Source organism: Peromyscus maniculatus, chromosome 4, assembly GCF_049852395.1.
Source record: "Peromyscus maniculatus bairdii isolate BWxNUB_F1_BW_parent chromosome 4, HU_Pman_BW_mat_3.1, whole genome shotgun sequence".
NCBI classification, from domain to species: domain Eukaryota; kingdom Metazoa; phylum Chordata; class Mammalia; order Rodentia; family Cricetidae; genus Peromyscus; species Peromyscus maniculatus.
In genome coordinates, this window is record NC_134855.1 from 82,417,826 (window position 1) to 82,439,443 (window position 21,618).

Below are 21,618 nucleotides of genomic sequence, written 5' to 3' on the forward strand. Positions count from 1 at the left end.
GTTGTCTAAGATTCAGAACACCTTTTCAGTGAAGTAAATATGCCAGAACCATGTACTGTATTTACTTTGGTGTTTAGAAAACTATTTATTCTAATGCATATTTTTTGAGAAAAATAGCAATAAATAATATAAACTTCAGCCTTGTTTAAATAGTACCTTTTCTTGCAGTACGGTTTTGAAATCAAAATATTATATTTATTCTTTTCCTTGTTATCAAAATCAGTATGCATAAGAGAAATAACAAAATTTAAAACTCATGAGTCAACCTTGAAATATTGTCCTTTGATCTTCTCTATTTTTATGATGGATTTTGATTCATGAAAAATTTCTGAAGCTAGAAACCCAGAGCACTTAGATTGAATACTTAATGCTGCTTCATAAACAAGGGAACATAAATGGCTTGTATTTCCCATTGAAGATAGCTTTAGACCTATGAACAAAAGAGTTCTACTTTTTAGCTAAAAATGAAAGGCATGAATGATTTTTCTTTTTTTAATTGTTTAAATAATTCTGTCCTGTGTGATACATAAGTATAATTTTTAATGCTAACCATCGAAATGGAAGTTATAAAGCATCAAACAGACATGTTTCCTGTCACATATTACCTGTGAAGAAAAGCTACAGTGTGGGATTGGAGTACCACAGAGCAGGGAGCAGATTGTCTCTTGGTGTTGTAAACAGGGTGGGGCTACAGCTTCACAGTTGATGTTGACAGTATCTCTGTGGGAAATGTAATTATCAAATGAATTAGAACACATCTTAGTATTAAGATTATTAATTGTAATTTTAATTGCCTTTTCCAAGATAATTGGATATGTTCTCATAGGTATATAGGAAAGAGGACATTAGGCTAATTAGGTATTTTGAACTTAGCTACCTTTAAAATACTCAGAAGTTTGACAAACACACACATATACATATACACATATATGTGTATATATATATATGGAATTCCTTAATTAAATGGTTTTCCAAGTAGAATTAAAATAATCCATAATCCACAAGTTCTCACTTATTATCCCTTGGTATTCTTTTGAGTATTGATATCATTTTTTTAAACTTCAATAATGGTCATTTGAAACATTCAATTTTTGTTGTCAAGTTTAGAATAATTGTTGTTTGCAGCCAGCACAATGCTTATATTTGTGCAACATTCAAATTACCTTTGCAGTGAAAGCCGTATGCCAGAACAGTGTGTTAGAGTTATTTTGTTAGAAAAAATTATTCAAATGCATTTTTTTTTATAAAAAACAGTATTTTTTTTCTAAAATTGAAAAGTTTAAGGCAAAATACTCTGCCTGACTAATGGGTGCTACTACATGCGCTTTCAGATATTCCTGGCATTTAAGAATTTCTTCCGTTTTTCATCTGACTTGGAGGTGCTCAGCAGCTTGGAAGTTCTTTAGACACTTTGGTGAAGGAGTTTAGCTTCCAGAGCTCTCAAAGAACTGTTGAGTGGCATGGCCAGGGGCATGTGCAGAGCCACAGTGCCATGTTATAATAGGAAGCATGTTAAAGCATGTGAACACAGCTATCATCAGCATATCTACTAACAGGAAGATTCTCTTATAGGCTATGTGTTCAGTGTGACCACGTGTTTGTTTAAATCAAAGACTATGAAATCTTAATGAAAATCTAAGACATTCAAAAATTGTTTCAGTGATTAATAGTAAGGATAGGAGAGTGGTAAGGATTTTATTATATATATTTGTGCATATATACCTTTCCTATTTTCTCATATAGACATTTATGTAACAACTAGTTTTCATTTAATAAAACAAATTAATTAAACTTATGATCATACTGTGGTAAAACACAACTGGCATAAGGACAGTTCCTTGGGGCAGTGCCAGGGCTGTAATCTAGGCCCAAGCATGTGGTACACAAGCATGAGCCCGCTGAGCTGTGTCCACAGCCCAGGTAATTGGCTTGTTCAGCATTAATTCATTTCATTTTTACAAAAATCTAGTACTCAATAAATAAGTAATTTGATGACTAGACGAATGAATGATGGGAACAGGCATTACCAAAGTGCTTTTAGGAAAAACACAATATAAGGGCCACAAAGTTGCCTGACTGTATTTAATAAATTTGATATGTTTATCATAACAATAGGCTAGTGATATGATATAAATATGCAAGAATTGCTCTGCTAACTTTATTTGTATTAGCATAGGGTATAGCAAAGTAAGAGAGCTAGATCTATCATGGGACGCTTAGCTTGTAATTGCACAATGACAGCTTTTAAAGCCAGTAAAGCCAAGTCCTTGAAATTCCAGCAGAAAAAAAATTATTTGAGAGCATACTACTCTCACCTCTTAAAAATTTAATTATCTTAAATTATTTTTATGATTAAAGCATAAAATCACATATATTGATGTAGTGTTTGAGTCCATGCACACATTCAACAATGTTCAAATCAGATTAAACATATATAATTTATATATGTATCCTAAAATCTTAACATTTCTATATAATCAAAACATTCAGAATCTTTGTAGCTTTTGAAACATACAATGCATTATCATTGTCTCTAATCTTACTGCACATTAGCATGATAAAGCTTCTTAACATTAACATAGAAGAACCTACTGACTTTTCTCATTCTTCCTCCCTCCTCCTATCCTTCCCAGTCTCTGGTAACCACCATTCGCCTGTCAACCTGTGTACAATTAACTCTTCCATACCTCATGAGTGAGCGATCACACAGTAGAGCTGTCAACTTGTATGTGGTTAGTTCTTCTATGCTCTGTATGTGAACGATCACACAGTTGCTGTCTTTCTTTCTGAGCCTGGCTTATTTTACTTAGCGTAACCATTCTGGATGCATCAACACTATTACAAGTGACAGGATCTCCTTCTTTTTACTGTTAAGTAATATTCCCATTTTTAAAACATTTTCATTGCTTGATGAACATGTAAATGGTTTCTGGTTCTAGAATATTGTTAACAGTGGTTAACAATGGTGTTCAGTTAACAGCCTGAACATAGCATGCAGATCTTGTCTCAACAGTCTGACCTCATTGCCTTTGGGAACACACTCAGTACAGGTCTGCTATATCTCCTTGTAGTTCCAACTTTAATGATTTGAGGAATATCTGTACTATTTTCCATAGTAGTTTATTTGTATAGTTCCTCTTTCTCCACATCCTTGCAGCACTCACCTTTAATAATTTAGATAATAGTCATTTTTACTGGTGTGAGCCAATAACTCATTGTACTTTTAACCTGCATATCCCTGATAATTCAAAATGTTGGACATTTTTCAGGTACCTGTTGGTAGCTATATGAATGTCTTCCTTTGAGAAATGTCTGTCCAACTTTGTTGCCCATTTAAATTGTTATATTTTTCTTTCTGGCTATTGATTTTTTTTAAAAATTCATTATCTGTTCTGGCTATCAACTGTCAGATGTAAAGCATCTGAGTGTTTTTATCCATTTCTCTACTCTTTACTTTGATGTAGTCCCATCTGTTTACTTTTATTTTTGTTTACTATATTTTTGAGGGTCTTGTCCAAAAATCCTCACTCATTTTACTGTCCATGTTTTCTCTTTGCAACTTGGACTACTGTTTTAACAAAACAAAATGTGATAATTCAAGTTTCCTTAAGAATACAAGCATTACACTGTAGAATAGGTTCTTCTATACTAAGCTATATTTCTATAGCTTTAAAAGTAATTTTAAGAAGAATTACTGGCAATCTGTGTGTTTGTGTGTGCGTGTGTGTGTGTGTGTGTGTGTGTGTGTGTGTGTGTGTGCGCGCGTGCTTACATGTGTTTTGTTTACACAGCTCTGGGAAGTTAATATTAATGAAGCCTTCAGGTATATTCCTTTACTGAATTGAATAGTAGCCTTCTGCTGCAGATGGGCCTTTATATATCTCTGAGACAGTGGTTTCCCAGTTGTTTTCTAGTAAGTTTGAGTACAACCACAACATTTGATTTTACAGTATCTTAACATAACACAGTTTTCACCTATAGATTTAGTGGTATCCGCCATAGCGTAGAGATGCTATTTCAATACCAGTAGAAAGCAGCAACTAAATAAGGCAACCAAGATGGCAGGAAACAAGGCATTCTGTGATGGAATGTTTTGTAGTCTTCATGGACAGATATACATACTGGATTGATAGAATTTGGCTAAGAACTCGGCCAAAGAAGCTCCTAAATATCCATTGTTTAGAATTGATATCTGGCATGTAATCTCTGACTCTGGTCATATCAAACCTGGCTTCTCTTATCAAACTGAGTTTTTGAGCAAGCCTCTGAAGATGATGGCATTTCTCTTTGCAACTTCACTTGTACGTATTTTCTCCTGCTCTCTAACAACTCCATCCTGCTGGAAGTCACGTGTAATAGGAGTTTGGGTATTTGATTCTGATACAGAAAATAAGAAAGCGAGTGCAACCCACAAGAAATTCTGAGCATACATAATAGGTAAGCTAGTAGCTTATGAGGCACTAATGATGGAGGTATTAGATTAGAGTGAGGCAATAAAAAATGATTAAAAAATGTAGAAAGCTGGACATGGTAACACAGGCCTGTAATCCAAGCACTCAGAGCATCTCCAGGAGATCAAGGTGAGGCTAGGCTACTAATGAGTTCCAAGCCAGCCAGGGCTGCAGAGTGAGACATTGTCTCAAAACACACACACACACACACACACACACACACACACACACACACACACACACCACAAAATAAGTAAGAAAATTAAAAATCAGAAGATGTCTAAAGTTTCAGATAAACAGAAGGACTGGTTTTAAAGATCTGTCATACAGCAGAGACTATTAATAACATATTCCATATTTCTAAAATAGAATCAATTTCAAGTGTCTTAGCACAAAAATGACAAATAGGAGATGGATATGTTAATTAGCTTATGTAGTCATTATACATTTTATACCACATAAATATACATATTATACCACATAAATGTACACAATTATGATTTGTTGGTAAAAATAAAGTATGTACCTAGTAAGCATGTTAATAACTTGTAAGCTAGGGTAAGACAAAATAAGTAGAATATGATAGCATAAACTTATTACTTGATAAGTAGTAAAATCAAATCTTAACATTGTCACTTCTGCATTGACAGCTGTCTTATGTCACCTCCTGATAACATCCAACAGTTCTCATTTTGGCACAAAATAATAAACCTAAGAAATGCCAGTAAAACCCATAGTTTTCCAACAAGTGAACTGGCCAGCTACATCTTTAGTCATGCACACTTTGTCCCTTCCACAAACTAGTCTGCATCATTGACTCCTCATACCTTCTCTTCAAGTCACATTGCTTAAATCTCAATTCTGACCCTTCTCATATTAAAGGGAAGGCGGATTTGACTTGAGAAAGCACAGCACATCAATACCATGCAACCTGTGACACAAATAGTATGCTTCTACTATTCACACCCAAATTTTACAGTTTTAACTTACTCAGTTTCTTTTCCATGGCTTATTGAAATGCTTTAAATGTTTTTGACAGATTATATGAATTGAGACACTTTCCTTCATTTCTGAGCTTTCTAGGGTAGTTTGTCTGGCAAGCATACTTACAGACTTCCACTGTATCAAATACATTTTCCATTTGGCAGTATATGAACTTGAAGAGCCCTCCCTCCCAATCTGGAATTTTGCATTAATAATCAGTCATCACAATTATCACTTAGGGAATTAAAATAAGCTATGAGGTTAGTGTGGAATTATGGCTGTTCTTGGCAATCATAAGAAACTTGCCAGCTGGGTTGTGGTGGCGCAAGTCTTTAATCCCTGCATCAGGAAGTCAGAGGCATGTGGATCTCTGAGTTTAAGGTCCACCTGGTCTACAGAGCAAGTTTCAGGATAGTCATGGCTACATAGAGAAACAAAACAAAACAAAAAAAAAAAAAAAAAAAAACAGAACAAAACAAAACATAAGAACCGTGTCTACTGTGAAGAAATTACCAGAACCCATATCTTACCTCTGGAATAGGTCCTTACTTCTGGAAAAACTGCAACTGACTATGGAGTGCTCTTTCCCAGGTGATATATCTACACCACAACCCTACACCTGTGGCTTAGGGAACATCGCTGAAGTGGGGAAGAATGATTCTGAGAACCAGAGGGCCAGGAAGTCTGCTGTGAGGAAGTGTCTTATATGTATGACAGGGACCTAGACCCATGAAATTTTAACAATATGATTTCCCAAACAAGACCTGAACAATGACATCCAGTTGACATTTCAACATGGATGAGGGAAATCTGACAAGGTCCCATCTCTAGATAAAAAAAGCTACAGAAAATTAATGGTTGCTAAGAGAAGGAAAATCAGTTGTTGCTGAGGACAAATCCCCTATCAGTTATTCAGTTATCCAATCCCAAGTGCTAAGTCCTAAACACATACACATATGAGCAATACTAAATTGACTCAGCAGGTTGTATGTGTGTGTGAGTGTGTGTGTGTGTATGTGTATGTGTGAGTGTGTGTGTGTGTGTGTGTGTGTGTGTGTGTGTGTGTGTGTGTGTGTGATGGAGTAATGGAAGGAATTGTAAAGCTTTCCTTTGTTTTAGGGTCCTACATGAGCATGAAATGAAAGCCTTCCTTTTGAGAACAGAGAACCAGAGACTGTCTAGGACAATCTGTAGTAAGGACAAAAAGGTTCTTGGGCAGATGTACTTTAAGAAAGTTTTGGAATACAAGACTCGAAATTAATTTTCTAAAAACTGTTCACTCTTGCAAATCTCATAGAAAGACTCCATGAAGTACCTAGCACTGGGTAATTTTAGTACTTAACACCCCATCTTGAAGACTGCTGAACTGCCGTTCAGTAGCTGACAAATGACACCTGCTATGTGCTAAGCCACTACTTTATTCCCATTTTTCAGCCAAAGAAACCAGAAGACAGATTGTGTGACTGGTCCTAAAGTGACATAGAAGGTGTGCAGCCAGGATGCAAACCCACACACTCACATGTCAGAGTCCAGGCCCACTGTGTACACTATGTACTCGGATATCTTTTGTAAAGTAAAGCAAAGCTGACTTCAGGGTAAGCATAAGAGGGGGCTGCATATTCATGTAAAACAATTAATGAGAAAGTTTTAAAAGTGGGGTTTCAATGTGTCAATGAATAAACTATGCACATATTAATAAAACATAAGGCACTGCCTTTATCTGTACTCTAATAAAGTCCCATAGTATTTAGTGTCAAATTAAAATTAACACATTTTTATTTCTTTAATTTCTAATTAACAATTAGTTCTCATTTAATTAGTAACGTACTGGAATGTTACTTGAAGCTCCATTGTATTCTGCATATTTTACTTAACCTGTGAATATGTTCTACTTTAGTGAGGATGACACTGTTTTTATAGTAACAGTACAGAAGAAATACTGCATTTAATAATGATAATGATTTCACACTTACATAACTCACTCCAATAACAGCATGTTGAAACCAGTCTACAGACAAAAAACTCTACCTATCACTGAAATTATTACCTCTTTTACTGAAAATTAGGATTATCATCAGGTGTAAAGAAAATGTAAAACTACTGTGGCATTCCAAGAGATAACTTTGCATAATTAGGCATAATTTTATTTTTAAATAATTGGACTATAATACTAAACACTCCAAGACAATCAAGAGAGTTCATTCTGCAAGATGACTTACTCTCTGATGTAGTTTTTCCTTGCTGTGTACAGGCTGACTTTCATGTATAAGCCCTCTCCAGTTTAGGAGCACTCAACCTGTGAAAGAATGAGAGAGAGTAATAGGTTTTAAGGATTGAACTGCAGCCATCTTACTATGAAAAGCATAAGGAGAGGGCCAGTTCCCCCTTGGTCTGCAGAGTGTGCTGGGCAAGGCAAAGCACCTTCTATTGTTACACTGTACAAAAGGTAGATCTCTCCTCATTTGATGCTGATGTGGATTCATCTAACATCATATGCTGTGTGTAGAAAGTCCATCACATGCCAAGCACTCTGCTTGTGCCTTTACCAGCTAATTTTATCCTCATCACCATGTGGATGACCCTTTTATGCAGATGAGAAAGCTGAAACCCAGAAAGCTTTATTTGTGCTCACATAGTAGGAAAATGTCAGAGAAAGACATAATCTTTACTTTATGGACAATGAATTATTTCTTGATTTTTGTAGGTTTGTGTTATATTTCCTTTATTCTTTCCTATGCTTGCTTAGTATGGAATCCAAGGCTGTATATGTCCTTTAAACACCTCTAAGTTATCTACTAACTTTAACAGTTTACTGTAATTCAGAAAGGAAGTCTTTCATGTGCCATCTCCCAAATAAGGAGAAACCCTGTCATCATTCCATTCTCTGTGGGTGCAGCTGCTTTGCAAACATCACCACAGACTGGGCAATCACCAAAGAACTATTTCCCTACAGTTATGGATGGCAGGAAGTCTAATTTTGAGGGACTGCTTTCTGTCAAGAGCTTTATCCCTATATAATCACATGAGAAAATGTGGAAAGGCTTAACTGACCCTTTTTTAAGGAGCCCACTTTTCTAATAAAAATGTCACTAACCCTTGTGTAATGGGGGAGTCCTCCTGGACTAATCAGCTTGTAAAAGTCTCACCGCTTAGTACTGTTAACTATAGCAATTTAATTTCAGTGTGAGTCTGTCAAGGGTCAAACATTTAAACCATTGCACCGACTTTGATTCTATTACATACATCCCTTATCTGACTGGCTCTCCCAGGTCCTGTGTCTAGAAATTTAACCTGGCTCGAGGTCCAACTGAAAACCCCTCCACATAAAACACTGAGAATATTTTATCAGATATCTGGGTATACCCAAAGAGGCACATCAAAACCATCACTCAATTCCCTCAAAGCTGTGCTTGGCTGAAGTGCCTTTTTCTGGTGTAGTGGATCCCCCAGAAGACAGCTCACTGTGCTGTGTTGTGAAGTTTACCCCTGTCCCCTTTTTCCTGCAAGGTTCTCACTCAAGAGAACTCATGCTGGGGTTAAATTTATATATTGGAAACCAAATTTTTGTTATTAACTTTTTAGTTCAGTATAAAAAGTAACAGATTTTTATGTGTTATTTGCCTAGAGTCGAAATCAAAATGCCCCACTATATACAACTTCCAATGGATGTGTATTTGGAGATTAGAACAGGACCTACAGCAGTCACTGGCCCATAATGAGCATCAATGCTGCTAAGCTCTGTGGGAGCTAAGAGGCTTCCTTTTCTGATGGTGAAACAATTTCCTTGGTTGATCATCTAAATACCCCTAATTCTGACTGCTGGGAAGTTCCTTCTGGTATATTTTCCTTCATGACCACATCTGAGATGGTCAATTGTGGATTCTAGAATGCTGCACAAGTTTTGTGGGCAGTTTCTTAGTGATAGAAATGGGGCTTGAGACTAAGTTATTATGCAGTGACAGAGTTTTATTTCTTTAGCAATCCAGCACCCCCATTGTTAAGATTGTAGTCTATTGTTGAACCCATGTTACAGTTAAACATTAATCATGGCACCTAGACATATTTTTTTAAATATTTACTGTATTAACCTTTATTTATATGTATATATGTACTTGTGCATGTAAGTGCCCAGGGATGTTCTATGTTTAACATTTTCCATTTTGGATATAGCAATGTAGTTCAACCCTGCAAGGCTCAAAGTCCGGGAGTCTGAATGAACTTTATCGTTCAACCTACCCTAGTGGTCTTCAGGATTCCTTTTCCAAAATCATCACCACATATTTTAAGTTCCTGAAAGCAACTTGGTCAAATAGAATATCAGGCTGCAGGGGTAGCTTCAATTGCAAGTAGCAAAGACCTAAATTAACACTGAAAAGTAAACATTTATTCCTTATGTAAAAGTCTGGGTAGATTGTTCAGGGTTGTGTGTTCTTAGGCTTTGTCCAAGATTCAAACTCCTGTGTTCTCTACCATCTTTTCGATGTTAAAATGACCAATCCAGAGGCAGCCATCATTTCTGCATTGTAGGTAATAATAAAAAAGTGCAAACTCATTTACATAGATCATTTCTGCTAACATGTCATTGATCAGAAAATGTTCATCTATCCCTACCAACAACATGATAGACTATGAAGCCTCGAATAGTGGTATTGTAGAAGAATGACGTGGATATGGACAAATTATTGACAGTCTACCACAAAGAGTTTATACAAGTAATAGGAAAACTTATATGTAGACAAACTATGATATTACACTGTAGTTATTTTGATGTGTTTGGTGCATTTTTAACAAAACAGTCAATGATCTCTGAGAGAAATCCTATCATTGCCCTCTGAATAGTCTGTTGCTATCTGTTTCTCTTAGCTGTGCCACAGTGACCCATGGTAACTCCATACTTCATATTCTCTTTCTAACTCACCCAGCATTGTTCCTTTTTAATTGTCCATTTAGTTTTGTTGTTGTTTGTGCCAGCCAGATATTCTGGTGTGTACACGCTGACACTTCTCTTGAGTGTTAATGCCCTTGGCTTTTTAAAGTCACACTGGATACTACTACCTCAAGGAATCTTGGAAAACCTTATTTAAAATAGGAATTCCTCCCACATTCATACTCTCAACCCACCTTTTCATCATCAACTTTCCTGATCTCATTCCAGTCAATATCTATTCAGTTTCCTTATTTACTGTTTGTTGTTTATTGCCCGTTCATGCTACTGAGAGAGATGAGCACAGTTTTCCTCTGTTATGTTCCTTACCATTTCTAAGCACAGAAAGTAGTGCTAGATTCACTGTAGACCTTCAGTAAACGCTCTGTGAACAGGTGAATGTTTTTATTCAGAACAGCAGTGAAAGATATAATGGACTTCATTACCTTGAAAGTAGTATCTTCTTCTTAGCCCTACTAAGTCATCCTAATGTGGGACTCCTCCTCCTTGCCTTAATGAGGTGTATTAGAACAAGACTGTGGCTACTTTATCAGAATTGTGAGTGCATGGTTACACCTTGGATAGAAAGTGTTAGATAACATTCTTGGCATTTGTCTTATGAGTATATTATTTAGGCTTCAGAAATTTTAGTTTGCCTGTGAGTTATACAAGATTTCTAGATTGCAAATAAGAAAATACTAGTTCACACCAGTGCAAACATAAAGAGAAGCAGTTTTCTCATCTGCCCAGAATACTCAGAAGATGTGGTTTTTTTCTAATAAGTGATTTCAGGAATTTAAATGCTACCACCAGGAATCTCTTTTGCTTTCTGTCTCTCATGTCTGCTTGAGTCTGTGTTGGCTTCCTTGTGGATGTAGAGGCTTCTGTGTTCTTAAAGCCAGCAATCTTTAGGAAGAGAACACTGTTCATTATTCTTCATCATGACTCCCCTTACCAATCCTTGTGTCTTAGGAGTGGTACTTCCATTTGACAGGCTTAGAGATACTTATTTCCTGACCTGGAAGGCAAGGCTGCACAACTGAAAGTTCTGTCAGAAGCAGGAGGAAGGAATGTTCCTGAAAGAAAGGGATGAAGGGCAAAGAGGAATACATAAATCAAATGCATCATGCTCTGCTTTTTCAGAAACATACCCCTCAAACAAGTTTGCTTATATGTGGAGGTTGACAGCAATCAGCAAAAATAAAAATACTTTGCAACAAATGAGCATTTATTTCTTTGTTAAATAGGATTATACTAACTATAGGTTTAGATAAAAGTTTTCTTCCTTTAGTTTCATATCAATGTTAATTTTAATTAAGTGTATTTAATAGTTGCTGTATAATACAGTGTAGCTGGAAGTTTTTCTGTGGCCTGCCTGGTCCTGCATCCTCTCAGATCAAGTAAACACACAGAGGCTTATATAAATTATGAATTGCATGGCCATGGCCTATGGCTCAATTTTCTTGCTAGCCATCTCTTATAACTAAACTAAGCCCATTTCTATTAATCTGTCTGTTGTCACGTGTTTCATGGCTTTACTTGTGTACCATTACATGCTGCTCCCTGGATGGTGGGATGAAGTCTCTTCCACCTCTGCCTTTCTTCTTCCTATCTCTCTCCTGGATTCCCTGCCTGCCTCTAAGCTGCCTTGCCATAGGCCAAACAGCTTTATTTACCAACCAATCAGAGCAACATATATTCACAGCATACAGAAAGACATCCCACAGCACTTCCCCTTTTCTTTCTAATCAAAAAGGAAGGTTTTTAACTTTAACATAGTAAAATTACATATAATAGAACAGTTATCAAGCAAGAATTACAGTTATAATATTTAGTCTATTTGTATTTTGTAAAATTAAAGAAAATATTCTATCATCTATCCTATATTTGTGAGTCTAAAGTTTCATATCTAATTTATCTTTTATCATAAGCAAGGAAAATTATAATTATAATTATAATTATTTAGTCTTTAACTACATCAAAGACCCCAGAAGGATATAATATTAACTAAGTAAGCAGGAAGTGTATTGTAAGCAACTTCCAAAAATTCTGGAAATGACAGAGAGCTGCCTGCCTGAACAGTCATCCAAAGTTCCTCTGCAATGTTGGAGCATCCATCGTTAGCCAATAGGCCTACAGTCTCTCAGTTGCTTCTCCCTGTGTCCTGTAGAATATTTGATAGTCTCCTCTGCAAAACAGGAACCTGAAGAACCATTTTGCCTTGCAAAGTTCAGAGGTCATCATCCTATGTCCAGTTTATATAACATATTATCAGCAGTCCAGGCAAGAGCAGTTTCTTGCCCAAATGGCTATTTTTGTCAAGAAGAAGATAAACTCCATATGCAATGTCTTTGATGCCCAGCATCTTCCTTGAAGTAATTGGTGCTGCCAGGAACAGACATGTCTCATTGTCCAGAAACGTCTAAGTTTTTAAGATGTTTTAAATGCCATATTCTGTAGTTCTTTGAAGTGTTTGAAGATTATCTACCTAATTGAAATTTATCTGTATACCTAGAAAACTTAACTAACATTACTATAAGTTTGATTATCATAGTTGACTATTAGTCTGTATTTCTTAATTATATATTACACTTTTAAATGAGCTGCATAAGCATAATACCTTAAGGGTAGAAATATACATACAGCATAACAAAATTAGCTTTACAACTTGTATCAATAAATTAAAATCCATAGCATTGTTTTATCATATCTATAATGTCATCCCTTTTCTTTTTTAGAAAGAGATTGCATTTATAATCAACCTGCTTTAAATAAAAATAAACATTCATAAACAATATTTTGGGAATTTGGGTATAGCTTCTCATACTACTGCTGGTTGTGGGCGCTGCATTTTTATGGGGATCCTGAGAAAATTAAGAATTATGGTCAAGTCCTGACTGGAGCAGTCTGTGACACTGTATTCTCTGAGCCAGTTGCCTTGAAACTGACTTTGGATGTTGGATGATCTGGGCCATGGTGTCATTAGAGCCCTTTAAGGGTGTCTTGGCTGATCAAACCACATTAGCCTGGAAGCAACCCACAGGTTTTCATCTTCTGTGGAAACAAAAGCAGAACTCTTTTCCAAAGCAACGTAACCTTAGACATAAACTTTGAAGTCAGGATACCTTTAAAATATTGTCTTAGCTCATCAGCCTTTACAATCAAATGTCTTTCTGCAGTTAAAAAATCCCAAAGACAATGTAATCCAAACTCTCTGTGTAATATCCATCTTCATGTGGTTTATTTTTATATTATTTTTACTGTCTCTTTACAGATTTTTAAAAAACTTTTATATAACTGTCTATCCTCCTTTTCCTCTCTCTTCCAAGCCTATGTGCATTTTTACACATAATGTGAACTGTTTAGAGGTTTATTCCATCTGAATCTGTTAATAACAAATTGTGATTGAAGTACACCTTCAGTGTGAAACCCTGGAGGATTTTACTTCTAAGTTAAATAATATCTATCCATCATTCTTAGCTGGAAATCCTAAACTAAGAGCTGTGGCTCAGGCTGCTTTCACTGTGAACTAAAGCTGGCCCAGTGTCCTGAAGCTACCCTGAAGACAACAGGATCAACTACACACCCATCTTCTAGTACATTTCATCTTCTTTACCAAAGTACATGGAATGTTTTAGCTGCTTCAATGGAATCCTAAAGAGGAGAAACATGCACATGGCAAGTTGTCTGTCAGGGTCCATTCAGAATTTGGGGAGTGATGCAAATCACGACTTGAGATGTGATGGGTTATGAAGGTTGTCATCTGTGTTAGAGTTCTTCTCTGAATTGCTGACAGTCACTATATTGATCATTGAAATAATGTCAGTTAATCCTTGCTGTATGCAGTCACTCTGCTTAGCCCTTAACTTGCAATTTGTCAATTTTACTCTTAAAACAAGCTTGAAAGAAATATAAGCAGGTAGTAGTCTTAACATTTCTAATATTTAACAAGGAATCAAAGATCCAGAGACTTCATTAACTTGACTAAACTTACATATCTAAAAACTTATTTGAACACAGCTGCACCAACCTCTGCAGCATTTACGTGAAGCATAAAGCAGAGATGACTACGCCATTTCCCCAGTGTTCCTATCTGTTGGGAAGTAAAAATATTTTCCTTTATTTTGTGATTTTTTTATAAGCATATATTAATTGTAAAAACGAATGGGTTTTATTATGATGTTTTCATGCATGCTTATAACCTGTTTTGATCATATCCACACATCTCTATTACCCTTGCTAGTCTCCCTGGTCCCCATTCTCTCTCTCTCTCTCTCTCTCTCTCTCTCTCTCTCTCTCTCTCTCTCTCTCTCTCCTTTTTTTTTTTTTTTTTTTTTTTGGTTTTTTGAGACAGAGTTTCTCAGTGTAGCTTTGCGCCTTTCCTGGAACTCACTTACTAATCCAGGCTGGCCTTGAACTCACAGAGATCCACCTGGCTCTGCCTCCCGAATGCTGGGATTAAAGGCATGCGCCACCACCGCCCGGCTCCATTCTCTTTTCAAATAGTAATTCTCATTCTACTTCCTTATCATGTTTGTAATATCTGGATTCCTTGTATGAGAGAAAATATAGTATTTGTCTTTTTTAAGTTTGACTAATTTTGCTTAACATAACTATCTCTAGTAAAACTTTAAAATACATGCCAAATGCTGATAAGCTATTGACTGACTAAATGTGATGTTGTCGTTTTTATGTTAGATATAAAACTGGGACTATGAGGCAATCAGCAGAGGTCTCATAAATTTAACACTCTCATCTCATAGAAACACTGAAGCATGCTTATTTCCTATTGCAACTTGATATTTGCTTATTTCCTGGAGTCATTAGATTGAGATAAAAGTGGAACTTCAGAGGGAGCCATGTGACTTCTTCAGGGAACAATGCCTGAGAGGGAAGTCCCTGGAGACTCTGACCCACTTGGCAAGGACCTGAGGACAGTTCACTACATAATTCAGAGCATGACCCTGGGGATGTATGTGCTATGTGTCTTTTTGCTTTCACTATGCTAGCCATACTTCTGGCCTGATGAGTCACAGTAGGGCATGCAGTTTAGTATTACATATTTGTATAACTGTTCTGAAAAGGATGATTTTTAACCATAAGAGGTTTTTTGTTTTTGTTTTTGTTTATTTTGTTTTGTTTTTCAAGACAAGGTTTCTCTATGTAGCTTTGGAACCTGTCCTAGAACCTGCTCTGTAGACCAGGTTGGCCTTGAACTCACAGAGGTCTACCTGCCTCTGCCTCCTCAGTGCTGGGATTAAAGATATGCACCACCACCATCAGGCTAACCGTAAGAGTTTTAAAGAAATGCTATTAAATAGATGATATCAGGAGTTAATGGGAACATTCAAGAAACAGAAAATGAAGCAGGATCAGAAACCCTACAGTTCCCTCATTTCTAATAACTGTGCCAATACCCCAAGAAGTTAAGGGAGATGGACATAAGGACAAGGGACAAGCAGTGCCAACTATTAAGAGTAACTTTGCAGGTTGTGTTGCCTATAGGATAAATGGAAAACCTGGTACATCCCCAGAGGAGATAGACTATTACAGAATGTAGAATGGATTGATCCAGCTTTAACTGGTGAATTGATTGTGAGAACCCAGACCCTACCAAATGTAAATATTAACAAGAGACAAAACTGCCTCTCACTTTGCATGATGCTCACCCTGCATGTGCTACCTACTGGGCATATTGTAGGTGTGCCTAGTTAGAAAAGTTCCTTTGTAACTTGCAAAACGGCTTATGCTTATGACAATAAAGCTATAGATCAAAAAGGTAATGGCTACCAATTGGAGAGTTGAGAGACAAAAGGAAAAAGAAGCAAGGAACAAACTGGTAATTATTGTAACCATTTTTAGAAACTTAGGGAGTAAAAACTGGTTGCCAACTTATTCATGCAAACCATTGAAACTGTATAAATAAAGACAGCTCAAGCTATTTGGGGCCACTTGTTTGAACAACATGTGGTCACAGTCTTTTGTTGGTGCTGACTTCAGACGTCCATCCGACCCAGGTCACTGAACTCGTCTAGAGCAAGGTATCCACCAGAACCTAGACTTCCAGCTAATGCTAAGGCATATATGATATCTCCTGAGCTGTGATGTTATGCAGCAGAGTACAGGTCCTTTACAGAGTGTACTCACTACATGTCTAGATACATTTTAAAAAGTGCACACCCTGTATCCTGAATGTTATATTACAGAAACAAGGGTATGCTCACAATAATATTCTTCCTGATTAAAAAAGAGAAAATTGATGATTTATTTAACACAATGAATTCTAATGTACAATGCACATTTTTATTGCTTTTAAAAATTGTGCGTTTTCGGGGTTTAGCTCAGTGGTAGAGCGCTTGCCTAGCAAGTGCAAGGCCCTGGGTTCAATCCTCAGCTCCAAAAAAAAAAAAAATGAAATTAATTAATTAGCCAGGTGGTGGTGGTGCACGTCTTTAATCCCAGCACTTGGGAGGCAGAGCCAGGTGGATCTTTGTGAGTTCGAGACCAGCCTGGTCTACAGAGCAAGATCCAGGAAAGGCACAAAGCTACACAGAGAAACTCTGTCTCGAAAAACAAAAAAACAAACAAAAGCAACAACAAAATTGTACTTTTTCTAATTTTCCACTTCAAACTGGTATCACATTTACTTTTCCCTCCAATTATTTTTTTGAGCAATTTCAGACACTTTTTTTTTCTGGTAGAGGCAAATGCACTTTCATCTCTCCAGCTTCTATGGTCCCCACCTGGCCCCTTTCATCGGAGTGCAGCTCTCTTTAACACTGGCCTTATCTGTTGTCCTGTGTCTGTGCTTCTTCTGTGGGACATGCTCTTGCTGTCTGTTTCTCTAGGTATTTCCTTTCCCTTGTTTAAATCATAACTGCTTTTCTGTTGCACTTGCCCCTTACATCACCTTTAATAATGATGTACCTGGAATGGAAGGTTGGAGACAATACCCACAGTTCTGTTACCCTCATGATAAAGAAAATCACTGAGCTTCAACCCAAAAGGGGTCACACTCATAAAGGTTGATGGTAACCTACAACCTCTTGATGTTACTGTGATTACCAGAGAGGTGGCTTTCTCTGTGAGGAAAGACATCGTACCCTGACTGAGGTTAAGCTTCTCGTCTCGCTCTTGTTTTTCTTACCACCTTTCTCCTGAAATCTTTGTTGTCACTTATGAGAGATAATTATTAAAGTATGATAATATATTTTTACTTATACACTTCACAATTTCCCACTAATTAACACATTGAACTCTTTACAAAATACATATTAAGTGCATTTATAGTGGCTGTACTATGGCAAACCTCTTTATTTCCCCACTATTTTCTAAGGCTGCTTGTTTATCTTCTGTTCTATTTTCATATCCAGCTTCATTCTGATGCTCTGTCTGTGTTCCTCTGCTCCCACTCCATCCACGTTTGTTTGTAACAAAGCTGGTGCTCTGGATCCCACTCCCACCAAGCTGTGTCAGTGTGGTCACATCCTCTCCTCTCATTTTATGACTTGGAGGTTAGAGACTGGAGAACACTTGGCTACTTCTCAGTGACTTTTCAGGCATCTGCAATAGGAGGCTTTTCCTGTTCAGTTGTGGTCTGATATATTCCCAACTGACCCAGAACATGGCACCAGCTTTTCAGACATAGATGACGCAAACAGTAGTTTATTACTAGCAGATACCCAGGACAGTTTCACCATATACATAGAAGGTACTTCTGTAATTCCAAATTACAATTGCATCTAAAAGTTTTAGAGAGTATCTTAAGCAATATCTACTATCCCACATATAATGTATTTTGCTTTAATGATCTTTAGCTGTCAGCCCTGCTAGGAATTTCTTAATAGAAAGTTACACCATGTCTTATGCTCTGGAAGCTCGGTGTGTTACTGACTTCCTCAATCCCCTGAGGAGGCAAATTTCCTTTAGTACTTTAACTGAGGACCTAAGTGGGTACACTGTTTTACTGAAGATTATTTAGGCTACTCTTTATTTTTTTTATTTCAAGGACACTAATATCGTTGTGGTCACTTTTTAAAATGTTATCTTAATTATCTTGAATATTTCAATTGTGATGAGGCTTCTCTGAAATATAAACATTTGAATGTATCACTGTTCTAGGGACAGCTTACACATAGTAACCTCATCATTCCAAAAAGGAGCTATCGACTTCCATGATGACTTGAGTGGCAGAGCGGAGATGCGGACAGCAAGAGCAGAACATGGCTCTGTACTCACTGTTGTCCAAGCTACATGTTCCTCAGTTCATAGTTTTGTTCAGACTTTTTCCTTCAAGCCTTTTAAAGAAATCTTGACAGTACTAGACATTAGTATATTGTTTCCTTTAAAGCACAACAACAACAACAAAAACCCCACTAGATAACTTCCTTTTGGGGAATTCACATTCTGGGAAAAGTTATAAGAAGTATATATAGCCTCACCCAGCTTTAGATATAAGGGGTACCTTATTTTTATCTCTTTGTACTTTAATACAGGTAAAGTCACTCTTTTTCCTTTTACGTAGAATGTGTTATTCCCTTGAACATAAGGAAACACACACCTTAATCTTAGGAACTTTTCTTGCTCAGAGTGTCCTTGTCAATCAAAGCAACCAGCGGTATGAATGGGTAAGGCATGTTCCTCTTCCTGCAGTTTGCATGCTGTAAAGTGTGATATAAGGTAGTCTAAACTTGCTCTTCTGTAGAAGCTTCATCTACATGCCAGGCTGCACTAGGTTTATGCTTTTCTTCTAGAGTTGGAAATAAACTCTACATAGAACTCCACACTTTTATTATTATCATGAATTATTCACTTTCTATGATGTTCAAATAACATCTTATCAGAAAATTTGAAGGATATTACTTGTATCTCTGGAGGCTGTTTGTTTAAGTAAGCTTAGAGGAGGGCAAGATGAAGTTTAATGAATCTTTGTGCTTTGTGCATGCCAGAGGTTTTATTAAAAAATGATTAAACAAATGTTTAACCTGTTCATTTATTGCTTACATTACAGTGTTTTAAGTGTGTGGTGTATTATCAAGCATACTCATGGTCATTTTCCTTGATATTTATGTACTCTTACTTGAATATATTCCAATTAGAGAGTTTAATTACCATTAAAGTGATAATAGGATAAAGATAAGATTTACAATGATAATTAAAAAAAATATATAGCCCTTAGGAATGTTTAAATGCCATTGGAATATAAAGCAAGAAATATATGCTTGTCAAATATATAGTATAAATAAATAATTTAGATGAAAATGGTTGATACATTTAACAAAGACTCTACCAAATAATGAAGGGCTAAAGAGTGGTTGTTAGATTTGATGTACTTCATTGTATATTGTAAGTAATTGCTATCCATAAAAATGCTGTGGCTTCTGTATAAGAAAAAGAGACATTTTGACAGGGAACACTGGGATGCAGTGACAGCAAGAACAATCCCTGGCGACTGTCATCATCCTTCTCTTGAATTCACATCTAAACTCTGGGATAAGTTAGACCTGCACATTTGTTATTGAACCACAGTCTGTCAAAGTGGCCACACTTCTCACTGGTGAATAGAATTATTAGCCACATGCAGATTTACTCTATAGAAATCTGAATTTGCCGAGGATGCTTTGTGTTTCAAAGGGGAGGAGGATAAAAAACCTCCCTGTCATTTTATGCTTATGCTGAAATTTCCCCTGAAATGTTTTTGACTAAATGAAAGTTGGATTTTTAGTAATGAACAGATTGGTTTACATTTTATCCTTTAATTAATTCAATATTAATAAAACTAAAAACAAAGGAAGTGTAATTGAGATAATTACCCATGTACTACATTAAATTTGCATTTTATTTTATGTACTCTCCTTAATGAAGGTAGTAGAAATCCAAGGGGATAATTATAGAAAATTCAGCTGAAAGTGACTTTTAAAATGAGGAAGTTTTTTTTTGTCTCACTGAAGAATGTCACATAATAACTACAGTGTTAACTTTAGTGGTTCTGTGGTGTTATAATAAAGACTTCATGCTTTCCCCAGAAATCCTCAGAACACTGGTTACTTGGCCCATCCTGCCTGCAAGATAGATCAACACATGTTCACTCAACAGTATCTGAAAGAAAGAGGGACAAGTGGATGACCAAAACCCACCAAACAAAAAGAACTATGCCTGGAGGGCGTCACATTGGCTAAGATCATATAAAAACACATTATGTAATCTGCCGGGGAGACGGGAAATAGAATTTCCTTGTGGGTTCTAGACCACCGGGCATTTGCCTCCTGATGCTGATCAGAGGGCATCTTCCATGAGCACACTAGGAGCCTGAGTTCCCCAGTATGACTGAAGTTTTGTATCTAAGGAAAATAGGAGGAATAATGGTTAGTTCAATAATGAACATTGTCTGGTGTGGATTTTTGGCTTAAACTTTTCAATATTCTGTTTCTTAAATCACTTTTTGTAAGTGGCATTATGTGATGCACTTTTACACAATGCTGTAGTTGGCAAAGACCAATTTCTGCATTCAAGTCACTGCTTGAATTCTCTTGAAAGTGGAAAGATATAAAAGCAGGGGTTTTCACTCTTCTACGGGTGGAGAAAATCACCTCAAGTCATATAAGCTTGTAAGCAAACATAGCAGTATACAAATTCTTGCACCCCACCTCCTCCTTCCCTCAGTGTTTAAGATCAAACCCAGAACTTTAATCTTATGAGTCAAGTGCTTTACTCTGAGCTGTATCCCTAACCATTTCGTACAATTAAGGTTATTTTTTCTGATTATTCTAATTACTTTTATCTTATTTATTTTTAACCTACTGAGTCCAATTAGTGCTGCCCATATGCACAAGGGTGTGGGAAATCCACCGGGGCGAGGGCAACCTGCCAGTAGTCACCTCCCTAAAGAAGAGTGACTCTGCTTCCCTCCAACGGCTCAGAGAATGTCATGGATGAGTGAGTGGAAAGGGTACAAGGGTCAGAGGATGGGAGGAGTGTTGTGAATCACTGTTGTCTGGACGTGAGTTGGCTTTTGCACACATGAACTCACAGAAACTGGTTACCCACAGAAGACCTGTACAAGACCAAGCCTGTTAAAATTCTAACCTCTGGCCTGGAAAGAATGGCTCAACAGTTCAGAACATCTCTACTCTTCCAGAGGATCTGAATTGAGTTTCCAGCACCCGCATCAGTTAGCTTACAGCCCCATGTGCAGGACTTAGGTGCCAAAACCCCCTCCACCCCATGAAGCCTTTTTATGCACCTGATCCATGACTTTCT

At 36.8% G+C, this 21,618-nt stretch overlaps 1 protein-coding gene across 8 annotated transcripts in view; it reads left to right on the forward strand.

Moving 5' to 3' along the window:
- The window catches only part of Dcdc1 (doublecortin domain containing 1), a 404,056-nt gene that overhangs the window by 15,957 nt on the left and 366,481 nt on the right, over positions 1 to 21,618 (forward strand). Inside the window, exon 1 of one of the 8 annotated variants that reach the window (XM_076570231.1) lies at positions 6,531 to 7,030. The exons of the other annotated variants lie outside the window; for them this stretch is intronic. The gene's annotated coding sequence lies outside the window, so the exon portion shown is untranslated. Of the gene's footprint in view, positions 1 to 6,530; positions 7,031 to 21,618 lie in introns of those variants that run through there. 8 annotated transcript variants of the gene reach the window in all.